The 16,758-nt window shown below is 38.9% G+C and overlaps 1 protein-coding gene across 3 annotated transcripts in view; it reads left to right on the top strand.

The window, feature by feature from the left end:
• Positions 1-16,758, top strand: part of foxp1b (forkhead box P1b) — a 165,587-nt gene that overhangs the window by 27,123 nt on the left and 121,706 nt on the right. For all 3 annotated transcript variants that reach the window (XM_053497995.1, XM_053497992.1, XM_053497993.1), the window contains exon 4: positions 5,362-5,411. The gene's annotated coding sequence lies outside the window, so the exon portion shown is untranslated. The remainder of the gene's footprint in view (positions 1-5,361; positions 5,412-16,758) is intronic.

The following is a 16,758-nucleotide window of genomic DNA, read 5'->3' as shown; positions in this document are numbered from 1 at the left end:
TCTTTCATGTCTTTCAAGGGCACACAGAAACCAGTATTTATATGAAATAAAGATCTTCATCTCCGAGACATACTTTCCAGGGGAAATTTAATTTGTGGCTATTAAAAGCCTTGTATTTGGTAATGAATTATTTTGTCATCTAGCCTCTGATGAGATTCATCTTTAATAACTGTAACAATTATTTTATTCCAAAAGAGGAGGCGGGCATTATGGCTATCTCGCCAAGGTCTTCAGGAAGAGAAGATTCTCATTAGGAGTTTATTATTACCCCTGCCGTGCTTTCATTCCAGTGCCCTCAATGAAATTGCATTAAGTGTCAAAAATGCTTGTGCTGAAAGTAAGCAGTCATATTTACCAAGGCTATTGCTGTAGGTTTTTTTATTTTTTTTTTATTATTATTATTATTATTATTTTTAAACTGAGATGTTTAGATGTATTAATAAGATAAGGTTCAGCTCTGTATGTGAGAAGCAGTTTATTAAACGTTTTAATCAAGTGGCTGTATTGTCTGCCATATGCTTTTAGGTTAAAATGTTTTCCATGACGGGAGCTGTTAGTTGTTAGCTATTTGTTGTGTTTTTTTGCAAGTGTGTGTGTGTGTGTGTGTTGGGGGATTAATATGCATGAGTAGGTTCAATAAAAGGCGCCCCCAACAAAACTTCATTGAAACTGATGCCACGAGGAAGGAAAATGCCAAATTTCTATTCCAGGTTATGCTAATTTTCACAATATTTACTCAATCTTCAATTAACCACTTCATCCGCATCACTGCGGCACTGGATCCGGAGGTAATCCTGAGTTAGGAATACACCCTAACTATGACTGGAGTCTATTGTAGTGTCTGCATGGCTATTTTATGAAATGCAGTTATCTGTCCATCTTGAGACTAGTCTTCTAGCTTCTGTTCCTCATTTTGCCACAGCTTACTGTACCAAGCCCAAATGTTGATGGCTTGATGAAATTATCCTATTTTGGCCCAAGACAGAAGTGAAATTGCTGAATATGAGGTAATCGTTTATTTCTAAGTCACCACTTCCTTAAACATGCGCTATTACTCATAATGCTGCCGACTCCAAAGAACAGGCCGCAGTCTGCTGTAAATGTAATGGTACACTGAATTTATGTAAATATTCAGTTCGACAATAAAGGAAAGCAGAGCTCGTGATGATCAGGCGGTAACTTATTCTCATGCCTTCAGTGACTCTGGTCGGACTTATTGAAACTTTTACAGAACACACTGACACACCCATGTTCTACTTCTTACTTTGCTCGATGACAGATGCTTTACTGTTCCAAAAGGGAAAAAAAAAAGTTTTTAGTGTTTTTCAGTTTTCACTTTCAGTATACTTGCTGTACATTACTAGTGGGTGGTATGATAGTGGATTCTGTACGATGGTTGTAATTTTATATTGCAGGTTTGTTTCCAATCCATACTTTTACACTAAAATGGAAGATGTTAGCATGCGAAAACTTATTTCATACATTCCACAGAGAATGTGATGCATCATACTGAAAGAATGAAAGAGACCAAAACATAGGTGACATAATTTTCTGTTTTGGTATCCACACCATCTGTGCACAACACTGCTCACTCACTCTCTATTTGTTACTTGTCTATTTTTAAATGCCATCATTTGTAATTGATATAATAATTTGTTGAAGAATTAAGGATGAGGTTACGTTGGGGTTAAAAAATGCAAATACTAAATGATATACACCTAACTTACTTTAAATTACTTTTCACCTAGCACAAAGCCTATTTTATAATAAAGTGCTTAATAGGTCATGCAGTTTATTGAATGCTGTTACTAAAAGTGAAAAAACAGAATGGTTATATGGTGTAAAACCTTAGTGTGTGAGTGTGGAGTAAGAATCGGAAGGCAGGCAGAGCTTTAGCCCTGCTCCAGCATTCAAATTTATTCAGTCCACACTTTTTATCAGAAACAGAACAACTACAGAAATCCGCGATCGTAATAAGCACATATGTGTGTGATGTGCAGGTGTCCATATACCTTTGTCTGTACAGCAAAATTAAATGTCACTTGGGACATTGTCACTTGGGACAAAAGCATAAATAAGTCTTTATGCTTTTTTACAACACTAAATGGTGGAGGTATGATGCTTTCGGGTTCCCGTCGGTCTCGAGTTCTTGTTAGCACGACATGTCAAAATCGAGTGTTTAATTATTTGTAAGATTAATCACTACCAGAAGATATACTTTAGAATGGTTCCAAACAGGAATAAGGTCACAGCAAGGTCAAATGTCTAAAAGATTTTTTTCTTTGGTAGATTTATTATTATTATTATTATTATTATTATTATTTGAAGTATATTTTAAGGACTAGCCTTGTTGGCAGTGGATTCAGGTGGAGTTTATTTTGCTTTGCTCATGTTATCAACACAAACCCAAGGAATGGCAGAAATATATCACTAAAAGTGTTTTTTTTTCCCTGTTGAACAAACCTGTTATGTAAAATAATACACCAATCAGGATAGTGGCCTTCCCAAAAAAGCTGTGGCTGTTGTCTGAGTGGACTGAAACATAGAACAGACAAGAACGCTCATAAAAAAATGTATATGAAAAAAAACTCTCTCAAACTGTATTAAACTGTCTCCCTTGCACCTGGATTAATTTGCTAAATACGCTGTAGTTGTCTCTTTGACCTTATCACCTGTGTGCTATTAAAACTGCCCCCACCACTTCCTCCTAAACCTTCTTCAAGGACAAAACAAGTGTATGAGAATAAGTGTACAAATCACCACGTGAAAGTCCCCGGAGCTCACCATAGGCACCAGATACTTGTTTGGTGCCAGCTGTTCTGTCAGATCGACGCTTGAATCTTCTCCTTAAGTAATTCTACAGGGTCGGACTCGGGAGAATAGCCGCAAAACAAGCTCGCCAGGCGAAAGAGAGCGTTGAATTTTTCAGTGCCCCGTAGCACTGTACACCCCCCCCCCCCCACCTTCCTCCCCTCTAAGCAGGCAGTGCTCTCATTCATGAGCAGATGTTCAGCGCTGGTGCAAGCTGCAGTCAGCATGAACTCTGCTGGCCTCTCCACCATCGGCGGCAAGGACGTTGGCACCGACCCCCGACATCTGAGAATTTATGTCCAGTAAATGCTGCCTGGTCTTTCCTTTTCTTTTTCTTTTTTTCAATTTTAGCCACTTTGGCCAGTCCAGAAGCTGGTCAGAGCTGGAAAAGGTGCGGGGGGTAGCAGGATTCTGACAGACCATCAGTCTTCACATCGACACTGATGAAAGACTGGGCCAGGTCAGCTCCAAGGGAAGGAAAAAATTCCGGAAGACAATTTTGAGCAAGTTTGTCATTAATTTCATATGACACTTCACAGTGTGGAAGCATCAAATCCTGGCAAGAAATTAGAGCCTTGCCTTTAAAAAAAATAAAAAAGGCTAATTTTGGTTGTTTCGATGATAAGAAAGATTTAGTTATTTGTAGATGTTAACCCCAAAATGGCTTTGCTTACAGTAACTGTACAACAGGAAGTGCTGGTAAGGCCTGTCTTAGGCCATGCTAAGACCCAGGTGCTGCCGTGGTTAGCCAGGTGGCAGCGTTAGCACGACTGACCTCAACGCACCCGAGAGACATCAATGCCATCTAGTACAGATGTAGTTTTATGATCTCAGTTCATTTACACCCTGCCATTTCAATATCCATGTGCTCTCTTGGTCTCCACTCATTTCATGCTTTGCCTTTGAACGCGGTCACAACATATGTTCACTTTGGAAAGAGTGTGAAACGACTTCTTTTTTTTTTTCATCTTTCGTTGAAGTGGCTCTGGGACTGTAATTGAAGTACAGTGTGTTTTTTTCTTTTTTTTTTCTCTCCCTCTCCCCCTTCATGCGTGTGTTTCTTCAGCACGTTTCCCACTTCACACTATCTAATTGGCCATTTTCAGGTTGGGTTTATGAGAGCAAAACTAATTAGTGTTTCTAAATTCAGAGAGAGCAAAAGAGATGGGGGGAGGAAGGAAGGGAAAAAAAAACTTGGTTGAATTGATTGTTCTGGTTTCCTCTTCGGTGTCAGACGCTCAACAATAATATAAAGAGTCTAATCGCTTTCGAACGGCTCGTATTTCCAAACCACTGCTGAATGTCATCGCCGCTCTCCTGGCATTTTGTTTGGCACGATCACAAACCAAAAAAAAAAAAAAAAAAAAAATAGAAGAGCTGCCCTCTTTCCAAGTACTTTTTTCAGGTCTTTTGTATTTCAGTGGAAGGTTTGGATAGAAATAACAATGCAGGGTATTTTTTTTAGGTGGAGTCGATTCTGCCGTTAGATTCGGAATGTCCTGGTGAAAGATGGCCAGGGTGGAGGGAGCGTTTACAGTTTACAGTAGCGTTGTCTTTTCCTTGTTACCTTTATTCATAGAGATCCAGCTGCAACGAGCCCTCAGGAAGACCACCTCTCTGTCGCTTTCTCTCTCACACACAGACACACACACACACACACACACACAGAGCGCACTGTTTGAGTTGGCAGACGCTATGCTCTCTTGTTGCTTTTGCTGCCTCGGCAAGAAAGACACCATTCCTCTAGCCAGGATGTGCTTTTTTTTCCTCCACCCTTTTCACCTCATGTTCAGGAAACACATTTCTGTCTTCCTCACCTCTCATGATTTTCCTCCAGTGATGAGGAGAGAGAGAGAGGAGTCAGGAGATTGAGTGACAGCACAGTGTCCGTCGGGGATAGGGCTAATATGTAGAGTTAAGAACATGAGCCAGAGCTCTCCCTCCCTCCCACTTGTCTGCTGGGGTTTCATTATAGTGAATACAAAAAAAGTTTATAGGTCATTTTAACGACGTACCATAAAGCTTACACTATTTTTATTTTCCCATTTTGGCACCGCAGGGATTGGTGTTCAGAGGGCCCAGTAATTAAGAAGCCAGGAATCTAGGGTTAGGGACAAAAAGTGTTTAAATGCAATTAGAGCACTGGCACGAATCAATTTGAACTCAATTACAGTTTTCTTGAATGTGCTATTATTTGTTTAATCAAGGGAATTTTGGCCCTCTCCAAGATGCTAAATATGTTCCAACAGATATTTTAAACAAGGAGCGAAGGAGACGCTCAGAGGAACCGGGTTAATGTGGCTTTAATGAACAACTGATTCAAAGTGACCTCTCTCGCTCTGTTTCTCCAACTCTCCCTCACCCTTCCCTCAATCCTACTTGAAGTGAAGTCGATATGATTGTGCGGAGATGAAGCTATCAGATTAGATGCTTAATTAGCACAAAGCATTTTTTGAAATGTGTTACCGCAAGTGGAGCAGTCTTCAAAACTTTTCTCTTTCCTTTCTCTTATATTCTTTTGTCTCTCTCCAATTTCACCATCATCTGTAGGAAGAAGTGCCCGGCGTCACAGGCAGTTTGGATGCTGAAATCAGAGAAAAGTAAGTGTCTGATGCTTTAAGTGGTACATGTTGTGTAAGAGTTTAAAAATTAGCAATGCATGCAATCCATGCCCCCTTGAAATATGCTTTGCTAAATTCTACCTTTTTTTAAAAATGTTTTTTGCTGAAATTTGACTGATACTTACACTACAAACAGACCACTTTAGAATACCTACCACCAGCTTCTCTAGCTAAGTGAAATAATCACCTGAGAAAAAATTCTTTTAGATCCTTCTCATACTGTCCCTTTCTAGTCACAATCAGAATGAATTTTTTTTGTTTTTGTTGCCTTTCCATGAGTTATGTTCTTGACCCCGTCATACTGGCATGTGTCCTGTGTGGTGTGTAAACATGCAGTAAACAAACACTGATGCTAAGAATACACAACATTACCAAACTATGCTTAAATCTTTTTGTGTACTGTAAACGATTTTACTATATATGACCTTCAGTCAAACACACACACACACACACATCAATACACACAGGTTCATCTTCCAAAATCCTAATGCTAATAATCAAAGAAGGATGTGCTGTAATCCCAAAGTAGCTTCTCAACTAACGTGTAGCTTCCAGTGTGAAATCTCTCTCTTTTTAAAGAATCAGAAATAACTAGATACTAGACAGTGACTAGGCTGCTCAGCTGGGTGTTATTATTTTACATACATGTAAACAGGCAAAAAGGTGAAGGTCGAGTTGGTTGGCATTTGCATTTATGTTCCTGTTAACTATCAATATAAAGTTGAAAGAACTGTCACTAGTGAAGCAAGCCAACATTAGGCAAAAAGAAAAACCAAAACCAGCTTTTCAGAGAGAGGAGAAACATTACAGTATGTGTTACCAAATCAGCTGGTGAGCTCAGGAACACCAAAAGACCCAGAAGACCACAGGAAACAACTGTGGTGGATGAAAACATCATTCTTTCGCTAGTGAAGAAATAGCTGCTTAGATTAAGGACATCCTTCGGGAGGTGGGCACATCTGTGTCAGAGTCAACAATCAAGAGAAGTAAATGCAGAAGGTTCACTACAAGAGATAAAACCATTGGTGAACCTTAAGATCAGGAAGATCGTGTTAGAATTGGCTAAAAAACTTGTTTTTTATAGAAATTCTATTTTTATTTATAGAAAAACTGACAGTCAATAATCAATAAGCTTTGATTACAGCACACTGTATGGTGTCCAGTTCATCTGTGAAAATGATTTTACAACGACTCCTAAATATTTATTTAACTATTTTTTTTAGTAATAGTTAGACTCTTCATTCATGACTTTTTTTCCTAACTACATTTCTTACACAAAGTTGACAATTCAGCACTGTCCTTCTAGGTTTTGATAATATGTTGAAAGGTTCTTAGCCCAGTTGCAATAATTTCAACTCTTATCAGTTGTTTTCTTTGTTTGATGCAGCACAATAATTTCATCCTTCTGAAATGACAACGTTTTAGGCCAGGCAGTGTACATGTTTTACTACAAAATGATTCAGGCAGTTTTGAGAACAACAAGTTTTTGCAAAAAGTCGAGAAAGTATTACAAACTCATAGAGAGTCTTTTTTCATGGTTTCACAACAGTCATAGCAGTCAAAAGTATTTCAGTGTGATTTTTGGCTTATTTAGCTTAATTAAAAAAAAAACATGTCTAAAAGTTTTGCCAGAACTGATAAAACCACCTGAAATGGCCATGTACAAATGCAATTTAGTATCAATAAAAGGTTGGCTGAGTTTTAATTTCCAAAATCGATTTGTGGCACATCTTAGCACCAGGTATTTGCAAAATAAAAAAGGTCTTTTTGCATGCAAAGTGTTTTAATTAAATTCAGTATGTTTAATGCATCACCCCCTGTAGTAGTTTCATTTTCACTTTGGGACTTTGTAGCTGGGGTAACTTTAAGGGGAGTACACAAATGCCTGTATAGTATAGACTATAAAAGCCTTTTAAATTATTATTATTTTAACATTCTGCATGGAATGTATTTAGTTCATTTATAGCAGCTGATTTTTCATTGATGTTCATTTATTTTACTGATTACCTGACAGTAAGAAGCTGTTTGATTTAATTTCTTCAGGTCTTGCTATGAAATATGGTCAGGTTTTGCCCAGAATATGTCAGTTTAAAGCTTCTTAAAGAAGAGTATGTCAGGATCTCGATTGAGACATCTTCATGCGCCTATGGAATATCCTTGTTTAGATTGAGTCAAAGTTTGAAAATGCAGTTTTTTTAGCATTTTGCAGTGAAACCCATCACACATCACTAAGTAAGCTTGAGTCTGTCTGCACAAATGCCAGTGCAGATTTGATTTAGTATCTGTTTATATCTAATTATTCTAATATTTTCCTTACTTTTCTTCGTATACTTTAGCAGTGGGTTTGAAAAACAGTAGGTCTCAGTATATGTAACAGTACTTCACCATTTATAGTGACATTTTAACTTGTGACTGTCTTATTTACTAAAGCGTCTTGATCCGCTATGACTGTACATACAGTATCGTCTTAGCATACTGTACCTCCCAATAAATGCTTTAACCACCAATCAAAAGTAAAGGTTTTTATTTTATTATTTTTTGTTCTGAGGCACAAAGCGTGTCAAAATCATTACGCGCCCCTTTATTTTTTCTGGACATTTCACATTTTTCAATAATTGGCCTGTTTTGGGCCATTCCCTAGTTTTTATCTCAAACTCAACACTGTCTGTTCTGAGTAAAATATACAGTATTTTAGTCAGCATGAAGGCGGTGATGTTTGTGCGCAATTCGTACGAAAGGAGACACGCATCCTTCTTATCTCCTGTTGAGTCACACCCGTCTCTGATCACTCTGCAACATCATCGACACCGCACTCTAGTTCAGAAATAAGCAAGTCTCGACTCGTGACTCATTTAGGATTTGTTGTCGTATGCATCACTGCAAAAACGGAAAGAAATAGCGCTCAATGTATGATCTTTCTCTCAAGATGTTTAGATAGGGTAAAGTCTTGATGAAAGTCTAGAACATTCATAAAAAGATTTGTCTTATTGGTATACACATTTTGTACGCTGTGTGTGTATTCATCTTCCTTTTCTATCCGCTTTTGTCAGAAGGACATCAGAGTCTCGGAGTCCCACAGACATGTTTTCTTTTATTGAAAGAAGCAACTCGACCAGTCAGGCTGCTTACCGAGCTGTGTACCTAACAAATTAATAGTAGACGGAAAACATGAATGTAAATGGTGTCATTTGATCATGCAAATAAGCTGCTTGGCTACTTTTTCCCCCGCCCCCGTAAGAAATCAATCATATTTACATAGTCAGTTGTGCTTATGAAACTTATGGAAATCAATCTCTTGTCATTTTTCCCACTACACAATTTCACGTCTGTTCAGAGGTATGATAATATTCACTGATCTGAAAGAAGTCAATATGGTGAGGTTCAGCTCAAATTCTTTTTGAGGATGTGAATCTGGGCATGGCTCTGAACTATCAGATGGTTTGTACTCCATTAATATAACAATTCAAAACTGTACAAAACAATTCAAGTGTAAAGAAATTATAACTATACTTTTGAGACCGTATGAAAACTATAAGTCTATGACGGCATTGTGCCTTTTTGAAACAGGGTTGAATCTTTTTACTTGCACTTGCTTTCCTATTAAAATGATAAGGTCATGTGTTTTTTCCCAGGCATATCCACCTTACTTAATTGGAAGTGGTTTTTATGGTCAGTTCGAGTCCAGACTAATGCGCTATCTTTAACGTCTTGCTCATAGCTTACCACTTCCTTTAAAAGCTCTCACAGAACTCCTAATTGCTCCACATAGGTTGGAGACGGAACAGTGAAAAGAATAAGAAGGCTTTATTCACAGCTCTATATAAGAACATGAAAAAAACATCTTTAAATAGGGTGATGGAATTAAATTATATTTCTTATTTAGTCATTATGGAAGGCAGAAAGGATCCCAGAGCAATCTATTGTGTCTAAAGTCATTCCATTAGCAAGGCAGTGCAACTTAGCAAGCTTTCAATGTGTATATTAAGAAAACTTTTAACATATATAAGTGCATATACACACATAGAGTAGTGCATTAGTGTAAGGGTTTCTGACATCATACCCAACTCTTTGCGCACACACACACACACAGACACACACAAACAAAGACACACAGAAATCATGTTGTCCAGGCCTTTCTTTTGATTGTCTCACTGATCCAGTCTCACCCTGATTCCATGTGTGTGTTGTTAGTGTCCATGTCTGAAGACTCTCATCCTGGCCCTGTTTCTCTCATGGCACAGAGTTTGTAAACATGCAGGCTGAAGAAACGTGCACCACTTTAGATTACGTCTTCCTTTCAGACGACCACAACTCCATGTGACATGTAACAGGTGTGCTACCTGTGCTTTTTTCCCTCCCTCTCTCCCTCTCTCTCTCTCCCCTCTCTCTTTTTTTGCCAACACCTTGCTATGCATTTCGTCTCATTTCTTTGCTATGGCCTGTCCTTCTCCTTCTATAATCTCTCACTGTTTTTTTTTTTTTCCTTTGCACTGTGCCATCTATGTGGCCAGGCTACTGCGCTGATCTGCCTAATAGCACACGAGGCAGAAAATGTTACACAGATGTCTGAGGAAATTGGATTTAAACAAACTGTCCCTGTTGTCTTTTATGTCCTGGCACAGATTTTAGGTTTTACCGATCGATCCTGAACACAGTTAATGCGTCTGAATGTTCGAACATGAATATATATTTGACGTCGGAGCCCAGCGCAAAAACAAAACAACAAAACGGAGCAGCAGTCTTCATCTAAAGCAGTATGATTTGATTAGTCACAGTGCCTTCGGGAGCAGAAACTTACATTCTACAGAGACTTTACAGATGACAGACACTTAATTCCAAGTCAGACGCTTGAGCGCTGGAGCCCTGTATTCTGGGCTAAGGCCGTAACGAGACATATCAAACAATGGCTCTGCATATGTGCTGTGACGAAACACTGATGAAACTAATGAGTATAATGCTGTGTATAATAGAGAAAATGCCAGGCACAGACTTGCTTCTGTTAGGTTAATGTCGGAGCGTTTAAACGTGATCGTCTGCACGAGTTAGAGTATGTGTTGCGTAATAAACGGTAAACTTTTCCATTAAAGCGTTTATCCCTGTCTATGATTGTGGATATTAAGCATGTTTAATATGTACACTATGTGACACACAAACAGCAAGGAAAGCCTCGCTCTGTGAGCATTTTACATTTTGTAATTTAAAGTATTGCATATTGAGTATTTACTTTTTCATGTCAGATTCTCTCAACCAAAGGTTGTATCATGTGATTCCCTGTCCATAGCATTTCTCTTCTCTCTGTCTCTCGCTCTCTCTCTCCCTCTTTGTCTCTCTCCCGAGGGTTATCTGTTCAGTACATCTTGCCCTGTTTAATCTCACCATCTCTTTCAATCCTGTAAGCAAATCATTGACTGTCCTACTAAAAACTGGTTTGCATATTCTTAGCCGGATGCTCAAGGAAGGAAGGACTAAGGGGAAAAAAAAAAAGCTCTTTGGCAGAAGTTTTGCCATTTCAAAGTCATTTTCCAGGAACTCTAAGATTTGTTTGCATTTCCATTCTGGATGAGGGGAAGCATGTTATTTTATACTACTCAGCATAAAAAAAAGTTTATTTAAATTATCTATCAATTTAGTTAGTTTTGGTGAAATTTTGTGTGTGTGTGTGTGTGTGTGTGTGTGTGTGTGTGGGCGGCCCAAGCAGCACCTACTGTACTTGTTCTAGAATCGGACTATCCACAGTACTTATGACATATCTGACCAGCAGTTTCAGCAAATGGGACACCATCGGATCATTTATTGTGTGTATGAGTGTGTGTGTGTGTATGAGTGAGCGAGTGACTTTTGGGACCAAATGCAAACCGCTATCAGGACAATGAGCAGCTGGAACATGTATGGAAATTGCTAGCAAATATCTTGATTTAAAATTTGCTATTTAAATATTCAAATCTAGACTAAAAACAATTTGTGAGAACTGCTTTGCATGCTGTGTTATTTGTTGGTGTAGATAGCCAGGAAGAGACAGTAGACAGTGGAAACTGATAACTTTCTGTAAAGTGATAACAGTAGACCCAACTAAAACATTACAGAGCCTGAGCTTGCATCTTGGTGAGATGTCTTCGTGGAGAAAGCTGGTCGCCTGCTCCTTTGACCCCCATCACTGTCCAATTGTAGCAGAAAGGTTTCACTATGTATACCACTGGTACATTTCTTTAAATGTCCTTAACATGACTCATATAGTGGCGCAGGTGTGAATGTGTGATTTTTTTTTTTTTCTCTTTCAGATCATGGGAATCCCCTTATGCTATGCCCTTAGAGTTCCATAGTGTTGGCTTTGACCCTTCATACTTCATCATTTCTCGCTGCTTTTTAAAAACAATGGGCTGTATTGTAGACGTGCTGGGCAGATATTTATTTAAAGTCTCCTCTCTCACGCAGTAACGCATGTCGCACCCAAAGAAAACAAACCGTTCTTGATGTGTGTGTTTGACACAGGAGGGAGGAGGCAGAAAAGAAGAAGCAGAAAGGAGAAAGGGAGGGGAAACAAATTGAGACACGGAGAGCTGCTTTACTTGGGGAAAAATGTACAACTGCGAGAAAAAGATAAGCGGTGATGCATGTAGCAGAACGAAACTTGGAGAGTTTTGCAAGGTTGAATATTGCTCAAGCAATCAGTGAGGTATCATGAGAAGTTATAATTAATGGGAATCAGTGATTTTTTTTCTCTTCTTTTATATTAAGTCTGTTCTATATGGTGCACAATGAATCAGGAATGAGGCAGGAACTGGTGCAGGACACTTAGCTTGTGTCATTGTCCACCAACCTGATTAATTGGTTATCTGTCTCGAGTTTTACATCCGAATGAAACATCTATATTCATTTTGCTATATATATATTTTTGTCCCAGCAAAGGCTGCACACAAAAATTGGTTTTATTTCTAATCATGCGATGAAAAAGACATTGTAGAAGAGAAATTGAAAAATGAATTACAGAGCAAAGATTCCATGCCAGGAAATGTTAAAGGCATATTATACAGCATGTTAATGTGAGAGGAACGGTAGTTATATGTTTGTATTTATGATTGGAGAGGCTTTATTAATAAGCATGATTAAGATAGAAACTAAACTTTTTATTTAGGATATAAGTGCTAAATGGATTCAGGTAAAAACAATGAGCCACTGAGATAACCTGTGCAGTGTGAGTGGGAGGCCAGATTAGTGTGAAGATTACACAATAAGACATGTTTCTTCTAAAGGACATTAATAGCAAGTGAAAGTGTGTATGATGCACTACTGCCGCATTAATACTGTAGGAAAATCTGTCTGATACACAGATTAGCTCTTGTAGTGCTTTTTATCTATTTCTAGGAATGATTCTCTTTCAGACATTTTACCTTTTCAGATTTCTTTCTTTTTCAGTGTTTTGATTTGAGGAACTAATAAAAAAGAAAGTAATTCTGAACGAAATTATGTTTCATATTTGTATTTGACAAACCATATATATCGCTCAACACAGAGGTGTCGGACTTTCCCTCATTAGCCGATCATTAGTTTTTTATTGAATAATTGATTTGCGTGCCTTGAATAATTGAATGGTGTTAATTTCTGATCGAATTAATATCACCACCGTCTGAAATATTGATGTGGTGGCGGAGTAGTTTGTACCGAAGGAACTGATAAATAGACATGTGGACTAGTCTGGAGCCATCAGTCTTTCATCCCTATTTTTGGAACGACTTGAATAAAGAGATGAAAAATGAGCTTCCTGGATTTAGAACACATCTGAGGGTTTCCTCTCCAGCTCAACATCAAGGTGAAAAATAACAGTTTATTACGGTTACAATTATAAAGTTTAAGCAGCCTTCAATGTGGTGATTATTTTAGGGTTTAACAAATTCTCGTGTGTGGAAACCCTTTTCAGTCAGCAACCCATGGTGCTACCTTTAGCAGAAATAACTTCATACATTCTAAGCCACAAACTCATATAACCAGTTAGCGTTTATCTTGTAACATCTTGCTGGAGGGATTGTCCCCACTACTCTTTACAGAACTCAACCAGCACCTTGAGGTTTTGTGAATCTGTTTTAGGATTGTTGTTCTGGGTTTTAAAACTGCTCACCTTATTCTCAAGAAATCCTCCATAGTCATGATTCCCTTAATGACGTCACGTTGCTCAAGGTCAAAGTACACTCCCACCCTCACTAGGCATAAGGCTTTGATGGTGATGGACCATGTTGTGACCTAAGAGGGAAATTTTGGACCTTCTTATTGTACCGCATTTTTCAGAATCAGCTTTGGAGGTTTGTAGATCTGTTTGTTTTTATTTCAATTATTTATTTAGTTCTTATCGCTCTCCTCATGGGCCCGGGAAAATTTAAAGAGAGTGTCCACTTCTCCAATACATCCGTCTGTGCACTACTTGTCTGATGGCGGATTAGTGACATCGTCAGTTTTCTGAAATGACTTCTTTAATATATCACGAACACTCGCTGCTTTTTTTTCGAGACGTGTAGAAACAGTAAATCACCTGTTAGCTGCCAGTTATTCGTATTAGTTAACATATCAGCTCAAGTCTCCTGTTTGATTACTGAGCTCGCATTATTTACAGCACTGTTGCTTTGGTCCACATTATACATTTAAGGGTGTGCTTATTTTTGCACCTGCTGTGTATATGTAAAATTGTGTTTAAGGAGGTGTTGTCTCTCAAAGCCATTTATGCTGGTAAAAATGTATGCTTTATTGCAGGTAGGGAGAGACCAATTCTAACCCAATTTACAATAAACTGAGTTCAGTAGAGCTCATTGCCCAGGTAGCGGTTTGCATTTGATCACTCGCTCACTCACACAACACACACACACACACACACACACAACAATAAATGCTCCTATGGTGTCCCAATTTTTATTGAATGGCTCCAAGAATTAAACATGTAAATTAATGCCGTACTAAATATGAGTGCCTTATCTTTATTTTGTAATATCTAATCATTATTGAAATCAAATACTGATAATATTTGTAATATATTTTGTGGCATATTTTCTTATAAAAATTTAGATCTTATAAATTTTTATTTAAATTTAAATCTTTACTTTTTCTAATGTGTAAGTGCATGGCTTAAACCAGTTCTGCATTTTAATGCTGGTTTAAAGCAATCCTAAATGACTGGATTCAGCAGTAGATAGTCAGGGACTGACAAATGATTTTTTAAAACATTTTTTTGTAAATGTGATATTTAAATCATTTTCATTTGAGCAGAGAAATGAGCAGGGGTTTCCACTGGTGATACTTCAGGGGCTTTGTTTCTGTGCTGCGGCTCATTAGTCGAGCAAGGCTCTGGAAACCCAGGCACGCACCCACACACATGTGCACGCACACACAGAAGTAAGTCAGAGCCCCTTAAAGGAGTGTTAAGCGTAGCGTTTAAAGCGCTTGCCTGGCTCTTTGAGGAAAGGCTAGCCGAGAAACTGGCCTGATTAAAATGACAATAGTCTAATTAACTCGACCCCGGTTTCAACGTTTGGCCCATGATCTTCCCCTTATCACAGCTGCAGCTTTGTCTTCCCTCTTCCAAAAGTGAGATATTCTCTCTCTCTGTCTCTCTCTCTCTCTCTCTCTCTCTTGCTCTCTTTCTCTCTCTATTGCTCCAAACCATTTTCTACCCCCTATGCAAGATAGTGCTAATGGCAGTTATTTTTATAAGCTAATTAAATCAATGGCTTTCTTATTGCTATGCACCAAACCCTTAAGGGAGTTTGTCATCTACGGAGGTGACGTTAGCGGCGTTACACAGTTGTTAGCTGTTCGAACAATTATAGGTAGGAAAAAAACCTTCTGGCTACATCTCGTCTCTTAGTGTCAAAATAATTCACACTCTATTGTGGTGAGATGTGATTTCAAAGCAGGAGCTTTTGAGCATAATCTATATTTACATTCAAATAGGAATTGAATTCATGCGTAATTATAGTGATTTTGAACCCATCCAGAGAACGAGTCAGTGTAATGCCGATCAAGTTAAAGCTGAAATGTGTTGCGGAGGTTGTCCTGAGAAGCGTGAGATTATAAGAGTGGATAACAGGGAAACTTTAGAGCTCTACAACAGACCAGATTCAAAGGAGAGAGAGAGAGAGAGAGAGAGAGAGAGAGATTTGTTTGGAGAGTTGTTTGGGTAAGTGAGAAGGAAAGCCCTTTCAGTTCCACTAGCCTAGTGTTAGTGATTAATGTCCATTGGGAGATAATTACGCTTTAGTCCTGAGTTAATGAAACGAAAACTTTTTTCGGTCTCCTCTCATCTGAAGAGGAAGGGCAGATTTTGTGCGTCACCATTCGAAGACATCTCTCTGGCCTGACAGGAGCACATTTAGAATGCGAAGCACACACTCGCACGCGCGTACAGTGTGTGTTCATCCAGAATATACCCAGGATCCAGATAATGAGCTCTTGCAACTTGAAATGCTAAGAAAACAAACAATCTGCAGATTCCCCACCAAAAAAGGGAGGAAAAGATGGCAGAACTTCTTGTACTTTTCGTTCAAACTTGAGAAGCTCGTAAGAAAATCAACACGCACGTCCCAACCTCGATAAATAATCCTCCCAGACTGTTTTCAAACACACCGTCTGTTTTCTTAGCCTTTAATTCTGCCGAACAGGAGCAGCTGCATTCTCTACCATACATTTGCATTGATAATAGGAGAAGATTGTTGCTCCGCGGCAAACAAACAGGTCAGCGGTTCAGGTCGCAATTTGTGACATCATCACTCAGCCAAGGTTAAAATATCTGGGTGATCGCAGAGTAATCGTTATTTAGCAGTTGGCAAGCGGCAGAGAACGCCACAGCGCGTGGACATGTTTAACTCTCCGATCCAGGAGTGCACATCTGGTGTATAGAGCCCTGCGCCGGGTTCAGATTGAACCCACCCCTAGTCATAGTCCTTCACTCTCACATTTCGTCATCTGTTCTCCAGCGCTTTCGCTCTCTCACTCACTCACTCATTCAGTCATTCTCTTACTCCCTCACTCGCTCCTTCTTTGGCCTTTCTGAGACCATCTGTTGTTATTATTTTCTTCTGATAATTGGCTCGAACAATGGAATGTCTGTGTCGCCCCTTGCCTTTGAAACGTGACGCCCTGTTTATTTTAAGGAGAGCCTTTTTCTTTCCCTCTCTCTCTTTCTCTCTCTCTCTGTCTTTCTCTCTGTCTCTCTAGCGTGCGCTCTTTCTGATGCATCCGTCCTATCTGTCAGATAACTTTCTCCCCCAACACTTTTTTTTTTCCCCATCCTTTTTTCTCGCTAACTTGCTTCGCTGTCTCCTGCCCCCACTCCCTCGCTCTGCTT

The sequence above is a fragment of the Clarias gariepinus genome, chromosome 6, assembly GCF_024256425.1.
Source record: "Clarias gariepinus isolate MV-2021 ecotype Netherlands chromosome 6, CGAR_prim_01v2, whole genome shotgun sequence".
NCBI classification, from domain to species: Eukaryota; Metazoa; Chordata; class Actinopteri; order Siluriformes; family Clariidae; genus Clarias; species Clarias gariepinus.
This window is presented reverse-complemented; position numbering and strand designations above follow the sequence as displayed.